Below are 6,628 nucleotides of genomic sequence, written 5' to 3'. Positions count from 1 at the left end.
TTTTCTTTGAGAGTGGGATCCGTGGAGGACTTTGTCAATGTGTCCATAGACACGCCAAGGGAATAACCCATGCATGGGTGCGGGGTTCAACGCATCCCTTGATTCAAGTTATATTCTATATTTGGATGATATATAGAGTGCCATGATGCAACCATTGCCGGTTGGTGGGTTTCAATGGGTGCCCGAAAACGAATTAGTGGGATTAAAGCACTCCGTCTACAGGCCACAAGTGACCCATCGGGACCATCCGACCGCCGTGTCATCCTCACATGAGGATGCGGATAGGAGAGGCGTGTGGTCATCACACCCTTCTCCCAGTCGTTATGATGATTTTCTTTGACTGGAGCCGCTACTATTCGGTCGAGTAGCTCCTCAAGTGGCATCATGAGGCTGAGTGCACCTCAAAAAATGGCAACAGCGCATGGCGGTCCGGATGGTCACCCATCCAAGTGCCGGCCACGCACGACAGCGCTTAACTTCGGTGATCTGACGGGAACCGGTGTGTCCACTGCGGCAAGGCCGTTGCCAATTAGTGGGATTAGGTGGAAAAATATTGGGTCTGGCGGCTGATTCTGATGTAGGGTATATGTTGGAGGCAGACATCATGTACCCCGTCACTTTGCATGAAATGGCAAGCAACTTGCCGTTATATCCAGAGCAACAAGATCTGCGAGGAAGCACTATCCCTACACTGATGACCACTGTTGGACACAAGCAGAGGTATGTAATTCATTATCGTAATCTCCAAAAATGTCTCAGTTTAGGGATGGAGCTAGGTAGAATCACCCTGGCTATCTCCTTCAATCAGTCCCCCTGGCTGAAGGAGTATATTGAATTACATAACAAAAAGAGGGCAGGCACGACTATTGATTTCGTAAAAGATTTTTTATAAATTGATGAATAATTCCATTTTCGATAAAACCATGCAGAATGTAAGAAATGAAAGTGAAATTTTGATTAGGATGGAATGGGATGGGTCGTGGGGTGTAAGAAAGTGCATTGACAGACCACATTTTAAGCGGGTCACTGTTTTCAATGAGATCTTTGTTGCTGTTGAAATGTCGAAGGTTTCAGTAGGGTTTACAAAACCAGTCTATTTGGGTATGTGTATACTGGACATTTCCAAACTCCACGTGCACTGCTTCCAATACAACTTTGCTAAAATTCATTTCATGGAACCAAAGTTACTTTATATGCATACAGATAGCTTCATCTGCCGGATAAAGGACTGCGATCCATATGAAATATTGAAATTGACGATTCAAAACAAGTTTTAAAACAGTCTGGAAAAGGTATTGAGCTCCGTGCAAACACCAGTACTCTTAAAGCTGAAATAAGGATGGTGAATGCATTGACTGACTTTAAGCAGAAAGGTTCAATACGCCCACTACTTGGATTCACAAAGGGACAGGTTTTGAAGACGGATCCCAGTAAATTTTACAAATCTGATCAGATAGTGGATATTCTCCCTGTCAGTGCAATCCGTGTTGAGTGTAACATTGCAACGAACTCATATCTCAACGATAGATTGGTTCATTAATTTACGGATTCTGCCCATCAGTTGGAACAGGGTACAAGACTGTTGAGTCTCCTACCACCACCGTTATATACCTTCCAGTGACAATTCAGACATTGGACTATCCGGAGCTGCGTATTGTGGATCAGAATAACCCACTTGTTGACTTTCCTGGTGAGGAAATCATTGTACGACTACATCTATGACAAGATGGGCGTAACGTATAAAACCAGCGCACACAGCACAGCACTTTGCAGTAGAACCGCAAGGTGATAACATGGGCGAACTACGAGTTTCTTAAATCAGTAGGCTTGAAACTTCGCAATGACGTCGTTGCTCAATATATCTCACCCAGTGGAATATGATGAGCGAATCATACCCCCTTGGGCGAAACGATAAAATACCTGACGGCTTACCAGAGAGGACATTATCATCGTTGATAAAGAATGTCCGTCCTCAGAGACCAAAAACAGGAAAAGTCAACGTAATATTGGTAAACTGTAGGAGTATCCAGGGCAAGGTTCCTGAATTAGTATCTCTTATTGAAGGAAATAGTGCGCATATAGTATTAGGAACGGAAAGTTGGTTAAAACCGGAAGTGAACAGTAACGAAATCCTAGACACAGAATGGAATATATACCGCAAGGATAGGATAAACGCCAATGGTGGAGGAGTATTTATAGCAGTAAAGAATTCAATAATATCCAGTGAAGTTATTAGCGAATGCGAATGTGAAATAATCTGGGTTAAGTTAAGTATCAAAGGTGGGTCAGATATGATAGTCGGATGCTTCTATAGACCACCTGCATCAGCAACCGTAGTAGTTGAGCGCCTCAGAGAGAACCTGCAGAACGTCGTGAAGAAGTTTCGTGAGCATACTATTGTAATAGGGGGAGACTTCAATCTACCAGGTATAGAATGGGATAGTCACACAATCAGAACTGGAGCCAGGGACAGAGACTCTTGTGACATTATCCTGACTGCCTTGTCCGAGAATTACTTCGAGCAGATAGTTAGAGAACCAACTCGTGAAGCTAACGTTTTAGACCTCATAGCAACAAATAGACCGGAGCTTTTCGACTCCGTGAATGTAGAAGAGGGTATCAGTGATCATAAGTCAGTGGTTGCATCAATGACTACAAGTGTAATAAGAAATGCCAAGAAAGGAAGGAAAATATATTTGCTTAACAAGAGTGATAGGGCACAAATCGCAGAATATCTGAGTGACCACCATCAAACGTTCATTTCTGAGGAAGAGGATGTGGAACAAAAATGGAAAAAATTCAGAAACATCGTCCAGTACGCCTTAGATAAGTTCGTACCGACTAAGGTCCAAAGCGAGGGGAAAGATCCACCGTGGTATAACAATCATGTACGAAAGGTACTACGGAAACAAAGAAAGCTTCATCATAGGTTTAAGAGTAGTCGAATCATAGCTGATAAGGAAAAGCTGAACGAAGCGAAAAAGAGCGTAAAGAGAGCAATGAGAGAAGCATTCAACGAATTCGAACATAAAACATTGGCAAACAATCTAAACAAGAACCCTGAAAAGTTTTGGTCATATGTAAAATCGGTAAGCGGATCTAAATCCCCTATTCAGTCACTCGTTGACCACGATGGCACCGAAACAGAGGACGACCGAAGAAAGGCAGAAATACTGAATTCAGTGTTCCGAAACTGTTTCACTGCGGAAAATCGTAACACGGTCCCTGACTTCAGCCGTCGCAAGGACGCCAAAATGGAAAATATTGAAATAAACGATATCGGAATTGAAAAACAACTGCTATCACTTAGTAGCGGAAAAGCATCCGGACCAGACGAGATACCCTTAAGATTCTACAGTGATTATGCTAAAGAACTTGCCCCCTTTCTATCAGCAATTTATCGTAGATCGCTGGAAGAACGTAAAGTACCTAGCGACTGGAAGAAAGCGCAGGTCGTTCCCATTTTCAAGAAGGGTCATAAATCAGATGCGAATAATTATAGGCCTATTTCGCTTACGTCAATCTGTTGTAGAATAATGGAACATGTTTTGTGTTCTCGTATTATGACGTTCTTAGATAATACAAATCTCCTTCATCATAACCAACATGGATTCCGCAAACAGAGATCATGTGAAACTCAGCTCGCCCTATTTGCCCAAGAAATTCACAGTGCCGTAGACACTGGCGAGCAGATTGATGCCGTATTCCTGGACTTCAGGAAGGCATTTGATACGGTTCCGCACTTACGTTTAGTGAAAAAAATACGAGCTTACGGAATAGCGGACCAGGTTTGTGATTGGATTCAGGATTTCCTAAAAGAAAGAACACAACATGTCATTCTTAACGGTTCAAAATCTGCAGATGTAGAGGTAATTTCGGGAGTACCGCAGGGAAGCGTGATAGGACCTTTATTGTTTACAATATACATAAATGACTTAGTTGACAACATCGGTAGCTCCATGAGGCTATTTGCAGATGACACGGTTGTCTACAAGAAAGTAGCAACATCAGAAGACTCGTACGTACTCCAGGAGGACCTGCAGAGGATTAATGCATGGTGCGACAGCTGGCAGCTTTCCCTAAACGTAGATAAATGTAATATAATGCGCATACATAGGGGCAGAAATCCATTCCAGTACGATTATGCCATAGGTGGTAAATCATTGGAAGCGGTAACGACCGTAAAATACTTAGGAGTTACTATCCGGAGCGATCTGAAGTGGAATGATCACATAAAACAAATAGTGGGAAAAGCAGGCGCCAGGTTGAGATTCATAGGAAGAATTCTAAGAAAATGTGACCCATCGACGAAAGAAGTAGCTTACAAAACGCTTGTTCGTCCGATTCTTGAGTATTGCTCATCAGTATGGGACCCTTACCAGGTTGGATTACCGAGCGAGGTGGCGCAGTGGTTAGACACTGGACTCGCATTCGGGAGGACGACGGTTCAATCCCGCGTCCGGCCATCCTGATTTAGGTTTTCCGTGATTTCCCTAAATCGCTCCAGGCAAATGCCGGGATGGTTCCTCTGAAAGGGCACGGCCGACTTCCTTCCCCATCCTTCCCTAATCCGATGAGACCGATGACCACGCTGTCTGGTCTCCTTCCCCAAACAACCAACCAACCAACCAGGTTGCATTAATAGAAGAGATAGACATGATCCAGCGAAAAGCAGCGCGATTCGTCATGGGGACATTTAGTCAGCGCGAGAGCGTTACGGAGATGCTGAACAAGCTCCAGTGGCGGACACTTCAAGAAAGGCGTTACGCAATACGGAGAGGTTTATTATCGAAATTACGAGAGAGCACATTCCGGGAAGAGATGGGCAACATATTACTACCGCCCACATATATCTCGCGTAATGATCACAACGAAAAGATCCGAGAAATTAGAGCAAATACGGAGACTTACAAGCAGTCGTTCTTCCCACGCACAATTCGTGAATGGAACAGGGAAGGGGGGATCAGATAGTGGTACAATAAGTACCCTCCGCCACACACCGTAAGGTGGCTCGCGGAGTATAGATGTAGATGTAGATGTAGAATACTTCTCGCATAAATCTTATGCTTCAACGACACTTAACAAGAACATTGAATTTAGAATTGTCATCCAGCACGAAGACGCTTTAATTCTTCCATGGAACAGTTTCATATATTTGGATGGATCATTTAAGACAGTCATACAGTGGAATCAAAGCTTACACGTGATGCTTTGGCATTCCAGTTCCAGGAAATACGATACGAAGTTAATAGGGTAGAGATTGATCGTATACGTAATGTCGGCATAGCATCAACACCTAAAACATATGTCTCATCATCAACCTCGGATTTGACCGGTACAGAAAATGCAGGATGGCTCATAGATGAGTCTGTGACCAGAACAGCAGAATAGTACCGCCGATTTACTGCATGCATGCATCTAAAAATGCTTATGGGGTTGTTTGAGGACATGCAGTGAATTATTATGAATGGAAAAGAGGAGCTTACTCTGGTACAGAGTGTAACGGGTAGCAATTCATTTATTCAAGGAGCTCAAGAGGAGAATCAGATCATTATCAATAAAATTACTGTGGCTGACGAGGAGTGTTTGAAGCTTCTGAAAGTTCTGAATATAGGTACATAATTGCCATTAACTTTCCACTCATGGGAGGTTTTTGAGTACTCGTTGCTACCGACAGTGATCAGACAAACATGGGCTATTAAAACCTCTGTGCAGCTTGAAATACCGAGATTCATCATAATTGCACTTCGGACAAATAGAAGGGGTAATTTAGCAAATGATTCCACCATATTTGACAACTGTAATATAACTAATGACAAAGTCTACTTGAATTCAGAATTCTATCTGTATGACAATTTACTGCTACACAGGGATCAGAATGTATACAGTCTAGCATTTGACATATATGCAAGGTTCTGTATTTCTTACTATGAAGGTGTTGAAGAAGAAGGATGCCTACTCAGTCCACGGAAAGTTAAAGCAGCTGGCACCAATCATCGTAACAGAATGTTTTAAGCAGAATGAGATAATTAAATCAGGACCAGTTTGAATCCTCATCAAATTTCCAAGAACACACTGTAGCGTATGCTCTAATTCTACATGACCGTGTGATTAATTGTTGCCCACTTACTGGTGTTGTACAAGGTGCTGTATAAAAAACCAAGTGCTCTGGCATACCCAGAGCATTTCACAATGACAATTTGCAGTGTGAACGTCGTCGCCGATATTCAAAGTTTCCATGATGATGAGTGTAGAAATTCGTTTTAAAGATGTTGCACTCATAGCATAAACAGAAGTTGCTGGTATAATAGAGACATTCTCACCAAGAATTGGATCACCGAGGCGTTTCAAGGATGTGAATTGTTCTAAAATACGCAGGAGCGCAAAGCGGCTAATACGTTTCTTTTTTGGATTCCACTGGGACGGTCCTGGTATACCTTATAAAGAAATGACGACGTTTCTTAGAATATTTGATCATGCTAAGACCATCATCTGCGTCACATGGATGCAGCGAATCTTCAAGTTTGCATCTATTCAAAATCTGGAATTCTACAGATGCCCTACTATCCATCAGCTCAAGAAGAAGATGTGTGAAAATACTGTTGTGTGTGCTTAAGAAAGTGTAAAA

The 6,628-nt window shown here is 42.6% G+C and overlaps 1 pseudogene; it reads right to left on the bottom strand.

The window, feature by feature from the left end:
- Positions 1 to 409: 409 nt before the first annotated feature.
- LOC124723733 lies at positions 410 to 527 on the bottom strand (annotated as a pseudogene).
- Positions 528 to 6,628: the final 6,101 nt, after the last annotated feature.

Source organism: Schistocerca piceifrons, chromosome X, assembly GCF_021461385.2.
Source record: "Schistocerca piceifrons isolate TAMUIC-IGC-003096 chromosome X, iqSchPice1.1, whole genome shotgun sequence".
Classification (NCBI taxonomy): domain Eukaryota; kingdom Metazoa; phylum Arthropoda; class Insecta; order Orthoptera; family Acrididae; genus Schistocerca; species Schistocerca piceifrons.
This window is presented reverse-complemented; position numbering and strand designations above follow the sequence as displayed.